The sequence below is a fragment of the Chamaea fasciata genome, unplaced genomic scaffold, assembly GCF_029207755.1.
Source record: "Chamaea fasciata isolate MVZ Bird 193981 ecotype frontalis unplaced genomic scaffold, bChaFas1.0.hap1 SCAF_25, whole genome shotgun sequence".
NCBI classification, from domain to species: domain Eukaryota; kingdom Metazoa; phylum Chordata; class Aves; order Passeriformes; family Sylviidae; genus Chamaea; species Chamaea fasciata.
Genome location: NW_027094110.1, coordinates 4,315,601 through 4,334,021, shown reverse-complemented (window position 1 = coordinate 4,334,021; position 18,421 = coordinate 4,315,601). Strand labels below are relative to the sequence as shown.

General features: G+C 46.1%; 1 protein-coding gene across 2 annotated transcripts in view; it reads left to right on the top strand.

The window, feature by feature from the left end:
- Positions 1–3,386: 3,386 nt before the first annotated feature.
- The window catches only part of NGF (nerve growth factor), a 28,420-nt gene continuing 13,385 nt past the window's right edge, over positions 3,387–18,421 (top strand). For both annotated transcript variants that reach the window (XM_066203954.1, XM_066203952.1), the window contains exon 1: positions 3,387–3,578. The gene's annotated coding sequence lies outside the window, so the exon portion shown is untranslated. The remainder of the gene's footprint in view (positions 3,579–18,421) is intronic.

Below are 18,421 nucleotides of genomic sequence, written 5' to 3'. Positions count from 1 at the left end.
AGAAGGCTCCAGGCTGACCTCAGAGCCCCTTCCAGTGCCTAAAGGGGCTCCAGGAGAGCTGGAGAGGGACTGGGGACAAGGGATGGAGGGACAGGACACAGGGAATGGCTTCCCACTGCCAGAGGACAGGGAGAGATGGGATATTGGGAAGGAATTCTTCCCTGTGAGCGTGGGGAGGCCCTGGCACAGGGTGCCCAGGGAAGCCGTGGCTGCCTCTGGATCTCTGGAAGTGTCCAAGGCCAGGCTGGACAGGGCTTGGAGCACCCTGGGACAGTGGAAGGTGTCCCAGTCCATGGCAGGGGTTGGACTGGATGAGCTGTAAGGTCCCTTCCCACCCAAAGCAGTCTGGGATTCTGTGATCTCTTTCCATTCACTTTAGCCCTGAGAACAGCTCTCAGGCAAGTTTACACAAGTTAACAACGTTCTGCTTCCTGCAAATGTAAAAGTGCAGGAGCTAAATATTCTTTCAGGTAAAACAGACACCGTCTTCCACTCTGAGTGTTTAATTTGAGGTGTTTATAACTCTTCCTCACACTCACATCAAAGCACCCCCAGGACAGGCAGGGGGGAGGGTTGCTTGTGATACATCTTTTCTCATGTAAAGACTTAGCGTTACAAGGAAATCTTGAATGAAATGCACACACGCATTAAAATAAGCGTCTCTGAAGAAAATAAAACTTGTTAAGCTCATCCCATCTCGTTATATGTTTACAGGATCTCTGAAAACTGTTTGATGCTCTGTGGGTCCCTTTCTCAGTGACCTGACACCTCTCTGAAGTGCCAAGATTTTATGAACAGCAGCTGTACTCACCCATGTTGCTTCCAAACCCACAAAGATTTCAGAAATAAATGAGGATTCATCAAAAGCAACATTTTTCCTCGAAGGCTGTTTCTTCTAAACAGACACTTCTTCCCAAATGCCTTCTCTGAGACTTCCAGCAGCACAAAGGGCACGAATTCCAGGAGGAACCCATAGAGTCATGTCACATTTTGGGTTGGAAGAGACTTTAAAGCTCATCTTGTTCCACTCCCTGCCATGGGCAGGGACACCTTCCACTATCCCAGGGTGCTCCAAGCCCTGCCCAGCCTGGCCTTGGACACTTCCAGGGCTGGGGCAGCCTGGAAGCTTCTCACATAAGATGCTCAGCCAAGAGATCATGGGAGACATGAAATTGTAGTAGAAGCAGAGAAATAACTGGATGCAACCCAGTCGAGAATCGGGAATAGTTAATCCTGTGCTCACAAGACTCTTTATGCAGCTGCCGCTCTGATTCCAGAGCACATCTTTTCCTTACTCAGCCTGACATTCCGATCCCTCACCTTGCACCAGTGACCTGCCAAAACAAGAGAACCCTCAGCTCACGGAGGGTTGAGCAAGGCTTTCCTCTTTAAATCTGTGCCTCCAACCACTGCTGAAGGAGAAGGATTCACCTCCGAGCACAGCAGTGCCCTGGGATCAGACATTCCTCCGTGCTGCCACACCTTCTCCAAAAGCTGAACTGCTGTTTGTTTGGGTGACATGGGAACGTCAGAAAAATCAGACAAGCTCCTGCTTCTTCCCAGGAACCCCAGCTGTGCTGCTTGCTAACATCAGCCTGCTGGGGTGAGCTCAGGAGGGACGAGAATGTGGGACAAGAGGAGGATTTCTTCAAGACTGAAATTAGTGCTGGTGATACAGATTAAGCACAAACACAATGTATTGTTGATTACTGTGTCCAAACGAGCTTTTGCGACACAGTTTTAAGAAAAAAAAACAGGCAACTCTTGCCAAGAAATACTCTTAGAGATGCTCAACACAAGTGTGCACTAACTTTTATGTAAAGACAAGAAAAATCCCATCATTTTATCGCTCTCATCTGACGCTGTTTGCTGCACTCACAATGGACTCAAAGGCTCTTTCCAATTTTCCAGCACTAAGTCCTAATCTGAAGATGTCCTAATGAGACAAATGCTCAGCACAAGCCCAGCCTGGCAGCTCTGCCATGGCCAAATCCCGAGGTCAAGGTTTGCAGGCAACATCTGAAGAAACTCTCCCTGTGTAAACGAAGACACACTTTGGCCTGTCACTGCCAGCACATGCAGAAGCATTTTTCTTGGAGAAAAACAAAGCAATCTGCATAATCCTGGCAAATGGGGAAGGCAATTTCAGCACTCATATCCAGCATTTTGTGCTGCAATTTCCTAAAGGATATTCCAGGCAATTTTAAACACACATCACCTCCAAGAATCAATCTAGCACTGAAGCCACTTTGGCTCTGTGGGGGAGGAATTTAAGGTTGTTCTGCTGGTGCTAAATAAAACATGAGGATATGGGTGCTCCAGGTTCAGAAAGCAGCACATCCCCGTGGCAAATAACTCGATTTTCTCAAGGCTTCTCTGCCTCCTTGCTCTTTGCCTTTATGTAGTGCCTTCCACACATCTTTCCCAAAGGATTTAAGGACCAGTCTCTCCAGCTGGCTGCCCTCTCCTGGATGGAATCAAAAAGTGTGTTTGATTACTTCCACTTAGATAAAATGCAGTGATCTGCTTTTAATTTTTTTTCCCCTTGGATCTGTATAATCACAAAGGTTCCACTGTGCCAGAACAAGAACTATGAAATTCTAAGGGGCTGCTTCATAATCCTCAACAGAGCTGCCAACTTTTCTGAGAGTAGAGTTTTTAGCCAAATTGCCTTTTTTATATATACATAACAAAGTTTTCAATTTTTACATTTCTTTCCTACATTTACCATTGCCTAAATCCCGCTGTTGTTCCCTTGTAAGCTGCCTAATCCCTCTCCTCAAACACGCTGGAAAACATTTCCATTTCTCTTTGTTGCTGAAGGTAAGCTTGTTAAACACAGAATATTTCTGTTGGAAGGATTCTCATATAATCTTTTCCTCAAGTCAGGGTCAAATATTTCTTTGCTACTCTCAACCAGTGCTTGGCTGACCCCAGTTAAAGCCAGCTGATAATGGGGACTGCACAGTTTTTGCGGGGAACCCGCTCCACTCCTTCCCCAGTTAACCGCTGGTGCTCCTCCAGGTTCGTTTCCCCACTCCTGAGATGAGCAAAGGGCTCTGGAGATGATTTTCTAAATGACCCATTCATCAGGGAGCCGGGAGTTTCACTCCGGGAGCCCTCATCTTTAAATTGAGGGCAAGGATTAGGATGCAGAGTGGAAAGGCTGAGGACAAAACATCCCTTGCAGAGGGTTTCAGTCGCTGCCAGCGGCACGGCGGAGCCGGAGGGTTCTCCGGGCGTTCTGTGAGCGCACTCACACGACCAGCCGCGCTTTGAAACTTTCACTGCACATCTGTGCATCCCTGCCTGCGCTCGGCAGCGAGCCAAGGGGGCTGAATTCCTGCGAGTCCCAGCAGCTCCCACACGTCCACAGCGCTAGGACCCAGAGGGAGCCGGCACGCCGTGAATCAGAGCGGAGCCCTGAGCGCTGAATGAGGCTGCGACGGCAGCGGGAATGTGAATGGCTCTGCGGGCTGGCCACAGGGGCCGAGCACAGGGGTGCCACGGAGCGCAGAGCAGCCTGGACACCCCTCGGGCAGCGCCGAGCCCCCGGCGAGCAGCGCTCGGGCTCTGAGGTGAGTGACCCGCCCGGCCCCGCACGGCCCGAGCGCGGCTGCGGCACCGCGGGCAGCGCGGCACGGCCCCGCTGCGGAGCCCGGCGCCGGCCCCGGAGCTCCGGAGCCTCTCTGGCAGGAGGAGGCACCGATGGGATGGGATGGGATGGGATGGGATGAGCCGTGCAGCGCGGAGCGCTCGCTGCTTGCGAGCGGCGTTTGGTTGGGTGAAAAACGAAAATCGCATCTGCTGAGGCAGGTTTGGCTGCACGCACATCTGGAAGGTGTTCGTGGTGCAGCTGTGGAGAAGCTTAAGGCTTGAAAAACATCTTTAGCGGGAGCAGCTTAAGCTCAGGGAAATGCGAGTGTTCTTACTCTTTTTATCCAGGTATACGGGAACTTAGTTTTATTTGCATTCTACAGCAGTTACACCTATATGAAAATTCTTGACTGGCTTTGTTCTGAATATTGAGGCTTTCTTATTTCCTTCCCCACCCTCCACCCTTCCCCGTGATAATTCTACTCTAGATCAAAACTCCTTTCTTTCTTTACTAGGATAAATAAATAGGAATTCTGCTAAATCAAAGCGTGACTGACCCAAGGCAGGATCCTCTTAGCTGCAGACAGAGCAGTACTTCAGTAAAGACCGTGTTATCCTCTGGGATGTCCACTTGGAAAAGCTCACGACCTCCCTGCTGCCTGTGTGTAGTGACAGGATGGAGCTGACAATGTTTATTGATTTATAGCTGGTGATAACACTGCTTTAGCTGAGACACTGCTCACAGATAAAAACGGGGACCCCGGGCAGGGAGACAGAAGGAATTTGTGTGCTGAGAACAAAAAGTGTTTGTGCTTTGGTTCTTTCTTCACTTTAAATTCTCTTTATAAAGCTCAGGAAGTTTTAGAAAAACACCAAAAGTGAGCGTGCTTGTCAGGCTGGTTTTCCAAGTTGTCACAGCTTGGAAGTTGCATTGTGACTGTTAGACAGATAATTTATGGATGTTTTCGTGCTTTAGAGTATCACAATAAAGTTTTTGGGGCACTTTTTTTTGCTAAGCCAAACTAAAATGTGATGATTATCTGCAATAAGACGGAGAGGGAGCCGATTCTTCTGTACATTCCTGCTTGTGGTACTTCTGAGCTGGTTCAGATATTGTGGAAAACGGGCTTTTAAAATCCCCCTGCCAACTGCCATTTCAGGCAGTTTTGTCTGAAATTCAGAGGGCTGCAATATTTTCTGCACTTCCCCGAGAGGTTACAGGGATGGAAGAAAGAATCAAATATATTGGAGAGTTCTCAAGTGTGATAAGAAAGACTCGGCCTTTAAATGTATTAATAGTCACAGATATGGATCATTTTTAAACAAATCTCAGCGAGGTCTGCAGAGGAGCCCCCTGACACATCTGTGCAGTACCAGGGATTGCACAGCTTGATCAATCCCAGCCACTCACCCCGCAGGGATCTGGCTCTCCCAACAAGGTGGTAAAGAAAGTAACTGTGGCTCTATTTCCTCATCCTTGTAGCTGAGCACTGTCCCTTTTCCCCGCTGAAATCTGAAATTGTCTTTTTAGACATCTTCATTTAAGTTCGGTGGAGAGTTACAATGAGCACAAGCATCATTTTAGTGGGTTAAAATGCTAAATAAGCAATTACTTCATAGGATAACTATGAAATAACCACAAAATATTAATTTAAAAAATCAGTTTAGAAAAATAGCTAAAATACGTATTCAGACTCGCATTTTCAGGTGTAAAATATCTTTATTTAATGGGATGTCTAGAAAAAGGGTCAAACAGAAGACATTAAAAACGACATTGTTTCAATCAATAGAATAAATCCCATAAATTCCCCTACTGCTCCATGGTTTTGGCCATATAAATGTTCCTTTAAGCACAGATTCTAATAACTGGTTTTCTGTTTCCTTACAAAAGGCTTTTAGGACTAACAGAATATTGAATATGTACTAATTAGCATTACTGACTCAAATTAAAGGCACTTGGCAAAAATACTGGTAATTTTAAGAAGTTAACAGAAATCTTTGATTTTTTTCCTCCTTCATCTGCATTTTACAAACTGCTGATAAGGAAAAGATAAAGAGTTACTAAACCCGACGGTTTCATTCCAAAAGATTCAGTGCTCTAACAGCAGCAGTCAGCGCTGGATTGGTGGGGTTAGAAATATTTGTCGATCCCAAATGTGAGGCCAATAAAAGCCGGGGAAAACTCAACCCCTTCCAGCCCAGCTACAGCAACGGTGACCTCTGCCGGCAGCTGCCCGGGCAAAGGATTTGTTAAACCCAAGTATTTATCAAATCTCATTCTATTCCCAGAGAAAGGGAGAAACACCTCTTCCCACCAAATTTATCTCGTGGAAAGAAAGAAAGTTGTCCCAGGGCAGTGGAGCTGGGGAAGGGGCTGGAGCACCAGGAGGGGCTGAGGGAGCTGGGAAAGGGGCTCAGCCTGGAGAAAAGGAGGCTCAGGGGGAATTTCTGGCTCTGCACAGCTCCCTGACAGGAGGAGACAGCCGGGAGGCTGGGCTCTGGGAACAGGGAACAGGACAAGAAGTGGCCCCAAGTTGTGCCAAGGGAGGGTCAGGTTGGATATTATGGAAAATTTCTCCCCTGAGAGGGTTGCCAGATATTGGGACAGGCTGCTGAGGGCAGTGCTGGAGTCACCATCCCAAAGTGTTCAAAAATGCACAGGTGTGGCACCCGGGGATGTGGCTCAGGGGTGAGCACGGTGGTGCTGTGTTAACGTGTGGATTCAATCTTCTGAGAGCTCTTTTCCAGCCTTCGTGATTCCATGATTCCGTGGAAGCAAAAGGCACATGCACCAACACTCCTACAGCTGCATTCCTGCCCTGGCCAGAGGGAAATTCTCCCTGTGCTGGGTCTGACCTGAGCAGGGTCACAGAGGCCAAAGCATTTTAAGAACATTTCTCCAACCAAAGCTCAGGGACAGATGTCCTGTGGGATGTGTTGTGGCTTTTTCTCTCCCCACAATGCCCTTTGTGCAGGCCCACAGAATTCATTAAATATTTGTGTGCGTGTGGATGTGGATTTGTACCACAAACTATGTGGTCAAGCAAAGCAAGATCATTTTGCCAAGAGATCACAGTATCAATCCCTGTGAGTTATTGCACTCCCGTCTGCCCAGTGCCACTAATACTAAAGCCATGGAATTTGGGGGAAGAAGATCTCAGAGCCTCCATATAAACCCATCCCATCCCCAAATCCTGGGTACTGCTTGTAGTTCTGGTCACTGGTTACAAAGATAAAAGCATAAAGTAAAACAAGAAAAGGTGCAGGTTGACGAAAGCCTGGAACATTTTCTGTATTTAGAGAAACTACAGAGACTATGATTTCTGTCTGGAAAAGAGATGGCTGTGCAGGGTTGTGAGGGAGATATTTATAGCCACAGTTGTCCTTAAGATGTTGAGAGGAAATGGCTGTTGTCAAAAATCGAGGAGCAGGAAGTAAAGCTGGCAGGTGGCAATGTCGAGGCAAACAGAACAAGGTGGTTCCTCTCTCTGGGCATAAGGGAGCTGTGGAATTCCTCCCCATGGGATGCTGCAGGTCACAGGGTTCAGACAGCAATCACTGAGGGCAAAGCTGCTGCCTGTGGTTCCAGAAATCTGTGGTTCCACAATGAGCCCTGAGTGGGATGAGCAGCGCAAGGAGATGCTCCCTACGTGGCTGCTCTGTGTGCACCCCACTCCCCAGCCATGCCCAGGGGCTGCAGGAGGCAGAATTCCTCATCTGGATGCACTTCTGCTCTAGTTCCTCCTCCCTGGTGCTTCAGCTGTCAAATTCTTGGCCTACCCCACCCCAGAAAAGGTGACCGTGTAATACTTACTGTGGGTTGTCAGTTCATTGCTGAAAGAATGGCAATTCTGGCAAAATGGAAAGGTAAAATAGCATCCCTCATTTTGGGTTTTGCTCAAGGATCAGGTGTGGGCCAGTGTTGAGATTTACAGCTCTTCAGGCGAATCAGTGTCTGAGCAGATTATGAGACACTGGAGAAGGGCCTGTGAATCTTGTGAAATTCACTGAAATGGGCAAATACCATTTCATCTCATCTCAGTGTGGTCTTCATATGGAGCTGGCATCTCATTTGAAACTTTTTATTGAACTCAGGTCTTTTCTAACGGCTTCTACTAAAAATATTATACACGAATAAATCTCAAGTAAAAAGTATCAGGGAAATGCCTCATTAATTACACTGACAACAACCTTTCACTCTGATAGCTGCATCACCCTGAGAAATGCAGCAGTGAAACCTGGATGCCAAGAACCTGATGCATTGGCAGAGAGCTGAGGAGTCACCAAGGACATCCAGAGGTGGCTACAGCAACCCAGAGTCAGAACAGCTCCTGGGAGAGACATTTAGATCACACCAGGGCAGGAGAGAATGGGCAAAGTGCTGCTCAGAATCTGGAGTCTGCACACAGCTGAAAGCTGCCCAGTGCAGGGAGAAATCAGGCCCTAAATACACACACGAACATATTATCTAAATTCAAATGACCGCAGCAGGTAGTTTGAAATAAGGTTTGATGGCTTTTCTGTCACCTTCCTGTCCACCCTTTGAGTTGCCCCAGGCCACTGCTCACTGAATGAAACTCTTGGACTTTTCCTTATCTTGGAGGCAGCTGTTTAATCACCTTTCTTCTTTATTCCCCTGCATTTCCAACAATCCTTTGAGAGTTTATGGCACAGTGGTGGACACCATCAGATGACCCAAGTCAAGATGTGTCAGTCACACATTGTCTGTGCCTGGGATTGGTTTTACCACATAAAATCAGAGGATTGTTTGAGTGAGAAGGGAATTCCTCCCATCCCATCCCTGCCACGGCAGGGACACCTTTTACTGTCCCAGGCTGATCCAAGCCCCATCCAGCCTGGCCTTGGACACTTCCAGGGATCCAAGGGCAGCCACAGCTGCTCTGGGCACCCTCTGCCAGGGCTTCCCCACCCTTACAGGGAGGAATTTGTCCCCAGTATCCATCTAACCCTGCTCTCTCTCAGTTTAAAGCCATTCCTCCTTGTCCTGTGTCATGGTCATGACTTCCACATTTCACAGAGACATTTCCTGGAAGAAACTGAGAGGTGCTGACAACGCACCAGGGTGAGGAGTTGCCTGGCTGGGACTTCCCAACCAAACCCTGACAAAATCCCCCTCAGTGTGACAGAAATGAAACCTGCAGTGCCCAGACCACTTGAGGTAGTTCAAGCCTTCTTTTATTCAGAGGTTTTCTAAAACTGAATACCAACACAGACCATAAACTGCTTCCAAAAAGTCTTTCCCTCATTTATCTTCCTGGCTCCAAAATCCAATTTCCTGTCCTCATGGGGTCCATAACGACGTGCTAATAAAATATCAGATTCTGCTCCCATTGACTTGCTAGGAATCAAAATCCCCACTGATTTCAGTGGGAAAAGATTCAAGAGCAAAGACAGACAAAACTCAACCAGAAAGTAAAACAAGTTCTTTGGCTTTGTTTTGGGCCTTGGTTTACGTATTATTGACAAAATCATGGAATCATTGAGGTTGGGAAAAACCTCCAAGGTCATCAAGTCCAACCTTTGACGAACACCACGGTGCCCACTAAACCATAATGACCATTTATGTTATGCAAATATGAATGAAGCTCCTCCAAGAATGAAATCAAAGAAATGAATTAAATGAATGACTAATGGATAAAATGAATCTGGTTTGTAACTCAGGGCTGGTCGTTTCTTTTGATCTGCCATTATTTGTGAGAAATGTTGCTGCCTTAAAGAGGATCCAGCAAAAATTGCCTTAGCTCATTTACTTGTTAACTGCCCAAGAAATTTATAAAGATTACACTGATTCTGACAGTTCTGACCTACAGTGAGTAAACTAGCCAGTGTAAATACAGCTGGGAAGCAGATTATGTGTTTGATAACTTTCTATTTGCAAAGTAGGGCTTTGCCAGGTGAAAAACTAGTATTGTGATTTTTTCCCCGTTCTTAATCACTTTGTATTTCCCCCTGTTGCATAGGTAGCAAGGTGACACAGATTTTTTACTGGTCTGGTTCACTGCTTTACTTCTGACTGTTTTATTTTGTTCCTGACACAACCATATGTGATCCAGGCTCTTTTAGGAAAAAAAAAAAAAAAAAAAAAAAAAAAAAAAAAAAAAAAAAAAAAGTTATTTAGAAATTTTTGTGATGGGGATTTGCCAGGCGCCTCAATGCTACGTAATACTTTGATTAAGATACATTTAAGAGCTCTGGCTCACAGAATATGTGTTTTTCTATTTTGAAACATAGCTTTTATTCTTTTTCTTTGACGACTTTATGTGCTGGATGAGTCAGGTATGAGAAAAGACCTGCGCTTGTTCACAAAGAGCTTTGCCCTGTGGTGGATGACACAGCCTGCATTTTCCAAATGCATCATTTCCTGCCCATTATTCCATGATCCTTTTGGGATTCTCTATGTCCCAGCACCAGACCAGTAAGGGATTTTAGGTGGCTGCATTCCCACAGCCATACAATCTGTTTATGTGAATTATTTGGACCATGATACGCTCATCTTGCCCTCAGAATCTTCTATTTGCCCCTGTCAGAGACAACGAGCCCCTCACCTGGTCATTTTCCTGTGCCGAGAGGACATTAAAGGGCTTCTGTCTAAAAAGGAGTAAGTTGATTATTCTTGCTTCTGCCCAGTGTTACCAATTTTATCCATTTCCCTCAGGAAAAACTGATCACAGTAACTGCACTTCTTACCTGGGAGGAGAAAGTACATGAAGTGTGTCAAGGGAAATAAATAAGAACAGAACGGGCCATTGAGGTGAGGTGTGGGTTTATCTTCCATGTCAAAAATCTTTTCCATCCCTTCCCTCATTACTGGGAAGCAACCTGGTCCAGTGGAAGCTATCCCTGCCCGTGGCAGGGGTGGAATGGGATGAGCTTTAAGGTCTCTTCCCACCCAAACCATCCTGGAATTCCGTGACTGGTGTTATCAGTGCTCTGCACATTCAACATCCACGTTTTCCTTCTGCCTGGATCCAAGCACTCCCTGCCCCGGTCCCTCCTGCCAAACCTTCCTCTCATCATTTTCTCAGGCACAAGCTGTAAAGAGGAGAGTGCAAAGGGTCACTGCTCAGCTTCACATTCCAGGACACTTTATCTATGCCAAAAGTGTGAGTTTCTGGTTTTGGCAAAGCATCCAGAATCCAAAGCATCAGAGGGAGTTTGATCCATGAGCTCTCCCTGGGTGCACGTTCCTGGTGCTGGGAAGGGCTGTACTAGAGACCATTTCTTTTCTCTGTGTGTTCTGAGAAAGAAAAGTGTGTGGCCCTTTCCTTCTCATTTCTTCCCTCCTCTTTGAAAGCAAAGAAATTAGGAAACTATTTAATGACCTGCAGAATTTCTCCCCTTTGTTCAGTGTTTCAAAATTTTGAAAGAATTCAAGTAATTTGAATTCAGTCTTCAGCATTTTGCTTGTGCCATCACTTGAAAGCAAAAGGAAATACTTTCTGTGAAAATAACACATCTCCAGTGCCACAGGAAAACTGATGTGAGGTTTAAAGTTCAGCTTTAAAGTTCATCTCTCTCCCTTTGAATTTGCAAAAGCTCATTTCCAAGTGACATGTATTTAAACTCTGGCATTGTGCACAGAAATGAAGTACACACCTAATCAGCAAAACTCCCCTCTGGTTTTCATTTTAAGCAGGCAAAAAATGATCTTGTAAGGCTTAGACCTTGATTATTGCTTTGAACCCAATACTAATGCAAAGAAACCCCAGAGAAAAGTTGAAAGATGCAAAATTCAATCACAATAGGCTTTTTAAAAAGATGGTTCAGTTAGAAATCTGCTAGACATATGTTATTTTAAAAAATAGAATAAAAAGCCAATTTCTTTTGTGTTAAACAATGTAAAATAGTCATGTATTCATCATCTGATGAAAATTGTAGCAAAAATAGGCAAATAGCAGAGAAAAATCTATTCCTATTGCCACAATTATGTCAATAATCTGTGGAGTCCCACTTTTCAACAGCATTTAATATTTTCATGCTACAAATCACCTCTGCCTACAAATGTCATCTTCTGTCTCCTCCTTCTCCATCCTCATCCATATTCTCTTCCTTCCAGCTCACAGTAAAACTGCTTTTTTTTTTTTTTTTGTAACCACAATCATTCTTCCTGACAACTGATCCACCACACAAAAGCATTAACAAATAACACTGTAATAAATACAAGGTGCACAGCAAACACCCAGACAAGGAAAATACGTGGTTACATATGGGGTTGTTATAATGACAGCTAATTTCAAACACATCAGGTCATTTGTACTAATTAATATTGGCACAACCCCCATGGAAATTCAGATTTGGAATGCGAGCTTTCTTTAAGGTTTTTTGTGGAGCTGCAGAGGGTGTGAAGCCTGTGGCACCTGTGTTCACGTCGTGCTGCAGGAAAGTGATGGATTTTTAAGTGGAATACAAACCAGAATCATGACTACGTGGGGAAAAAGAATAATGGAATTTATTACAGGATCATTAAGGTTGGAAAAGACCTCCAAGATCATCAAGTCCAACCTCTGCTTGAACACCACCACACCCACGAAATCATTTTGCACCCCCTGTTGTGACCAACGCCCCACAGCAAAGGCCAGAGCCACATCCCAGAGCTGGGGGGTCCCACCAGGACCTTCCCAGGGGATCACGAGGTTGAAGGAGCAATTTAGAAGCTCTCACTCAGTTTTCCCAGATTCCCTGAGAAATCCCAACACTTCCCTTCGCAGGGGTGGACAGAAAGGTTGGAAGGTTTAGGTGGGATATTGGCAAAGAATTCTCCCCTGTGAGAGTGGCTGTTACAATTCTGGTTTCTTTTTCTCTGCTGAGGTCAGGATTAAGACACGGGAAATGTAGGTTCTTGAGTTCAGACTTAGATGTTTATTGTTTCTTATCTATTTACAGACTCACAAGGTGTGAGGTCTAACTAGCAAGTTAGAGAACGGAGGTAAAATGGAGAGTTTCTAACTCTTTCCAAGGTTATTTAAGCAATAATTGCCCAATAACAAGATGGTACCTATGTTATTTATGGTTTTGACCCAATAACGACCACCCAAGGCCACAGTGCAGGCCCTCTTCACCCAATTACACCCAAACCCAGGAAGAAGAAGGAAGAAGAAGATGAAGAAGGACTTAGACAACGCCCCAAATCCTCCATCTTGACCCATGTGTGTTACTATGTACTAAAATCTTAAATCCAAGTTTTTCACCCTGTGAGATCACACAATTCAAACCACACACCCACAACCCCGGAGGGATCACTCAATCTCGGGAGCCTGTTCCACAGCCTCAGGTGAAACGTGGTGCTTGCCAGAGGGTCAGCACCCCTCAGCTCAGAAAGCCTGAAATTTTCAGCCTCCAGGGTTCCAGCAGGTGGGGAGGGGCTGGAATGGATTTCCCAGAGAAGTTGTGGCTGCCCCTGGATCCCTGGCAGTGTCCAAGGCCAGGCTGGATGGGGCTTGGAGCAGCCTGGGGCAGTGGAAGGTGTCAGGGTTGGAGGTGGACGAGCTTTAAGGTCCCTTCCAACCAAACCATTCCAGGATTCCATACTGATTCTTTCCAACGCTGGGGTTCACCTGAGGTGCTCCCACCTGCTCTGCAGGCTCAGCCAGAGGAGGAAATGCCCAACCCAGGTGCAGGGTTTGCAGCCAGATGTCCCTGTTGGAACTTCAGTCCTGGGATCACTGCTGACTGCAGCGGGCTGGCTCACCCTGTGCGCTATTGCCCTGGGTCACAGCAGGACTGTGCCCCGTTAGCTGTGACATCAAATCCAGTTGTTAATTGTGCTTGGAATTTCTGATATTACAATGGGATGGGACTGCTGCACATGACAAATATCAAATACTCATCAAAGCGAGCAGTCAATAAAATTGTGCAACCATGTGCGTGCAGGGAAAAAGATGATTCATTTACAGATGTGCTGCTGGTTTTTCATCGCTGCACACAACCTGGGACACATCAGGAACCAGAAAAAGCCTTTAAACACCACCGTTATTTTCCACCAGACAAACTCTTGCAAAAAGTCTGACGTTTCAGCTCCTCTTTGAAACAATTTCTGCTGGATGTAAGAAACAAAACCCATAGAAGTATCCTTTAGGGATCAATTCTCTACACAGAATGACTAAAAAGCCTACTGGCTTCACTCTAAAATACTGCAATTTTTGCTGCTAGTTCTAATAGCTGCAAGAAGTTGGTATTGTTTATCTTTCTAAAACCTCCTAAAAAGTTGTTTGAACTCCTGGAGGCTGCAGATTTTCCGTTGCAGAGACAAGGCAGCACTGCAGCATCTTTCAGAAGGAAGAAATGTGAGAGGGCAGGTGTCTTGTTCCAGCCTGTTAATCTGTACATTACACTGTAACCTGCTATAAACCTTGCAAATGGAAATAAAAGGGAGCTCTGGTGAAAATCTTCAAATTATTGCAAAGAACAAGTTTTCAGGAAGCAATTAACTGCCTGACTGGGAATATCCCTGTTTTTTATTTGATGTCTAACTCACGGGTGGTATTTTGAAACATTTGATTGAGCTCAGTCAATTAGCCTTGATTATGGTTTGGCTTTTCCCTCAGAATAGGCTGATCCATAGGGAATGCCACTCATACCAGCACTGAGGCAGAGCAGGATGACTCAGCTGATTAATCAGCTTTCTTTTCTCTTATTAACAAGCAAGACTTTGGCTTCCCCAGCTGCTGAAGTGATCACTATCGAGCTCGTGTTGTAACTCACACACCTCTGATCACCCCTGACTCACATTCTGAGAGCAGGAAAAGTCGCCTGCACCCCTGATCTGTCAGAGAATCATGGAATTACAGAGTCCCAGACTGGTCTGAGCTGGAAGGGACCTTAAAGCTCATCTCATTCCACTTTGCACTGGACCGGGCTGCTCCAAGCCCTCCCACACCTCTGTGACTGAGGGACATGCACAGCAATGCCTCACCCAGGGATTGCTGTTCACCATGAAGTCCTTGGCATTGGCAGGAGAAATGTTCCCATTCCTGTTGCTTTCTGATCGAGATTTGTCCCTAATTTGGAATCGACCATAATTCCCATGTTTATGGGCTCTGACAATTCCTTCCAGACCAGCAGGTACTGAATCCTCAGCTGTATTTTGCCAAATAAATCTAATCACTTCTTTAGAACACAGCACAGAATCTGCAGATGAGCCGTTTTTTCCAATCCAAAAATTAGATTAATTTATTAACTAAGTTAATGGAAGAAAAGAAAATGGCTACTTGTAAAAATCTTAAGTAAACACGGAGCTTTTTTCTCTTTCTTTAATAGGTAAATGGCACAAAACACAGCCAGGCTACAGGCACAGTGTGTAATCATGGCCATGAAATGCCTACAATGTAAATGGACTTAATGACAAAATTAAACAAATCTCAATTAAAAGCACAATGATTCCAGACAGGCAAAACCCATCACTCTCCCAGCTTCCCACTAAGTAGATCTCCAAGCATGGAAAGGTTGCCAGCTATGGGGAACAGTTTAGAAAGTTAATGACAGTACAAATGGGATTCACTGGAGACTGTAATCCTGACTCTGAAAGCATTGCCAGAGGCCTGACATGAAGGAACAAGTACTATTTCAAGCAGACTGCAAAGCCAAGGCAAAGATTAACATCTGTCAGGATCAGCTACAGATGATATTCTTATTGATCCTTGAACGTCACAAGAATTTAGAAGGGCTCAGAAGAACTTTAAAGAGAATAATCAAGTATCTGTGGATTTGGTTTGTAAATCTGAGGTACCTTTCCCATATTTCAGCTATTTTTTTTTTTGTTTTCGAGCAGCTGTGTGTGATGTAGCTCAGTGCTACAAGGCAGAAGAGCTATTTCTTCCAACTTAGTCACTGTCGAGCTTAGTCTTGCAGGAAAAGCAGTGGCAGGGAGCAGTTCTGGTGCTGTCACCAACCTCCAAGACACAGCTTTTCATGTTTGGACTATGTTGCTGTGGATTTTGTTCCTGCCTCATCCGTATCTATCCCTCCTAACAAGATTAAGACTTTGCTCACATTCTTCTAATTAAAATGCTGTAATTCTGAGAAGAGATTCCACGTCTTCTTTTAGCAGGGTAATCAGTACATCTGTGAGTTCAAGTTACTATTTTTTAACATCAAAGCTTGCACAAAGATAGCTCTCTTCCAGGCAGGCCATAACTTTTTATCCACACTGGTTTGAATAACAGGGTTCATTTTGTAGCGGGATCAACATCATCTCCTACAAGGAAAGGCTGGGAGGGCTGAGAATGCTCAGCCTGGAAAAGAGAAGGGTCCAAGGAGACCTAAGAGCTCCTTCCAGGGCCTAAAGGGGCTCTGAGAGTGACTTTGGACAGCCTGAAGTGACAGGACAAGGGGAATGGCTTCCCAGTGCCAGAGGGCAGGGTTAGATGGGATTTTGGAAAGGAATTCTTCCCTGTGAAGGTGGGTTGGCCCTGGCACAGGGTGCCCAGAGCAGCTGTGGCTGCCCCTGGATCCCTGGAAGTGCCCAAAGCCAGGTTGGATGGGGCTTGGAGCAACCTGGGACACTGGAAGGTGTCCCTGCCAACCAAAGGCTCCCAACATCTTCTCCTCTCAGGTGCACACAAGCTTTTTTTGGCAGCATTTTTTTCCTTATTAAACTGGGAGAAGCATGATTTGAGTGGAGAGTGTGCAGGGCAGGGAACAGAGCTGGGGAAGGGGCTGGAGCCCCAGGAGGGGCTGAGGGAACTGGGAAAGGGGCTGAGCCTGGAGAAAAGGAGGCTCGGGGGGAATTTCTGGCTCTGCACAACTCCCTGCCAGGAGGGGACAGCCGGGGGGGTCGGGCTCTGCTCCCAAGGAACAGGGACAGGAGGAGAGGGAACGGCCTCAGGCTGGGCCAGAAGAAGATTGGATATTAGTGAAAATTTCTTCTGAAGGCATTGCCCCAGGCTGCCCAGGGCACTGTAGGAGTGGAACACCTGGAAATGCCCAAAAACCATGGAGATGTGGTGCTTGAAGGTGTGGTTTAATGGTGGACATGACAGTGCTGTGTTAACGAACTTAATGCATTTTCCCAACCTTAATGATCCTGTGAACTTCAAGATGTATTTCTCTTACCAGGTGCAGCCTTGAAATTGTTTTTACAAAGTTTTCAGTTCTGTAGCTGTCTCAAGGTACCACTCCACAGCTTTCAGAAGCCCCTCCTGCCCTCACTCCTTCCCCCTTTTCTCTAAGGCTGTGACGCAGCACTAAGAGACAGTTTTGTTTAATCAGCTTCCACAAGATTGTTTTGGTGGACGTAGGCTGAGGAAACTCATTACAGAAGTTTGGTCCTCCCAGTCCAAGAGTTCCCACATTCAATCCACTGATTGCTCTCGCTGTGGAAATGGGGGGGGGAAAGGTTCATATCTAATATAATAAAAGGTAGCAAGGAAAATAATACGCTGCTAAACACAGGAATACTAATCTTCTAGTCCTGGCCTACTTTTATAAGAATTTCCAAGTCCACATACCAGGGAAGTCAGTGAACCCCACAGAAAGCTGACGTGTGAGTAGTCCAAAGATGTCCAATGCCATCAGTGATAGCACTGTGTTGCAATTCAGGGATTCAGAGCTGTTCAGACTTAGAGCAGGGCCAAAGAGAGTTCCAGAAAACAGTTATAGAACATTTCTAGTGGTAGAAACACTCAAGGGCGTGATTCAAAGGAAAGAGAGGCATCTTTCCCATTACAATTTGCACTGCAGCAACAAAAGGTTTTCAACAACCAGATGATGCCAGAAAATGTAAAGACCCTTCAGATGCTCCTCACACAAGTGAGTTGCCAAACACAGATTTATAAGAGCTGTGTCAGGTCAGTCCAACTCCCTGTTTCCTGTTCTTAAGCAAAGGTTGCTGAACTCCATTTAAATTTCTTTGCGCTCCGTTCTGCGCTTGAAGGATTCCCACAGCACAGGACAGGACCTGATCTCTCCTTTACAGAAACCCTTCTGTTGGCCTGTCCTTTGCACAGAGGGGCTGTGTGGCCAGGAGAGGTGTTCAAAGGCACAGGAATTTATTCCACAGACAGCTGCAGGCTCCCAGCAAGGGAAGACGTCCTGCACGCTGCAGCATCATTCACCTCTCTGCGTGTTACATCCTTCAAGCTTTGTGTGAGGTGAGGATATTCCAGAGCTGTCAGCCTCCAGAGGTTCAAGATCCAGACAAACAAACCCCCTTCCCACATTGAAGTGTCACCTTAAATTTCATTTCACCTTAAACGGCTGAGCGGGGGAATAAAAACCTCCTATGTGAAAACATCCACAGCAGCTGCCTCCCCTCAGACTCTGACATAACACAAAGATGGAAAACTCCTACTCCTACTCCCCACTGCTCGCTGGGCCTGTGCCCAGCAGCCCACAATGTCCAGCTGAAATATGGCCCCAGCTCAAACTGTCTCTGCTCCCTGGGAGCACGAGCAGATTTGTTGTGCAGCAGCTGCCTGACACACTGGGGATGCTCACAGGGCTGAAGTTTGGGGTTTCTGTGGCCTGACACACTGGGGATGCTCACAGGGCTGAAGTTTGGGGTTTCTGTGGCCTGACACACTGGGGATGCTCACAGGGCTGAAGTTTGGGGTTTCTGTGGCCTGACACACTGGGGATGCTCACAGGGCTGAAGTTTGGGGTTTCTGTGGCCTGACACACTGGGGATGCTCACAGGGCTGAAGTTTGGGCTGTGTTTGTCCTCACACACTGGGGATGCTCAGAGGGCTCTGTTTGGCCTGACACACTGGGGATGCTGAATGCTGAAGTTTGGGCTGCGCTTCTCTGGCCTCACATGTTTGGTGTCGGGGTGGCAGCTAAAGGAGAGCTGAGATTCTCAGAGCACAGG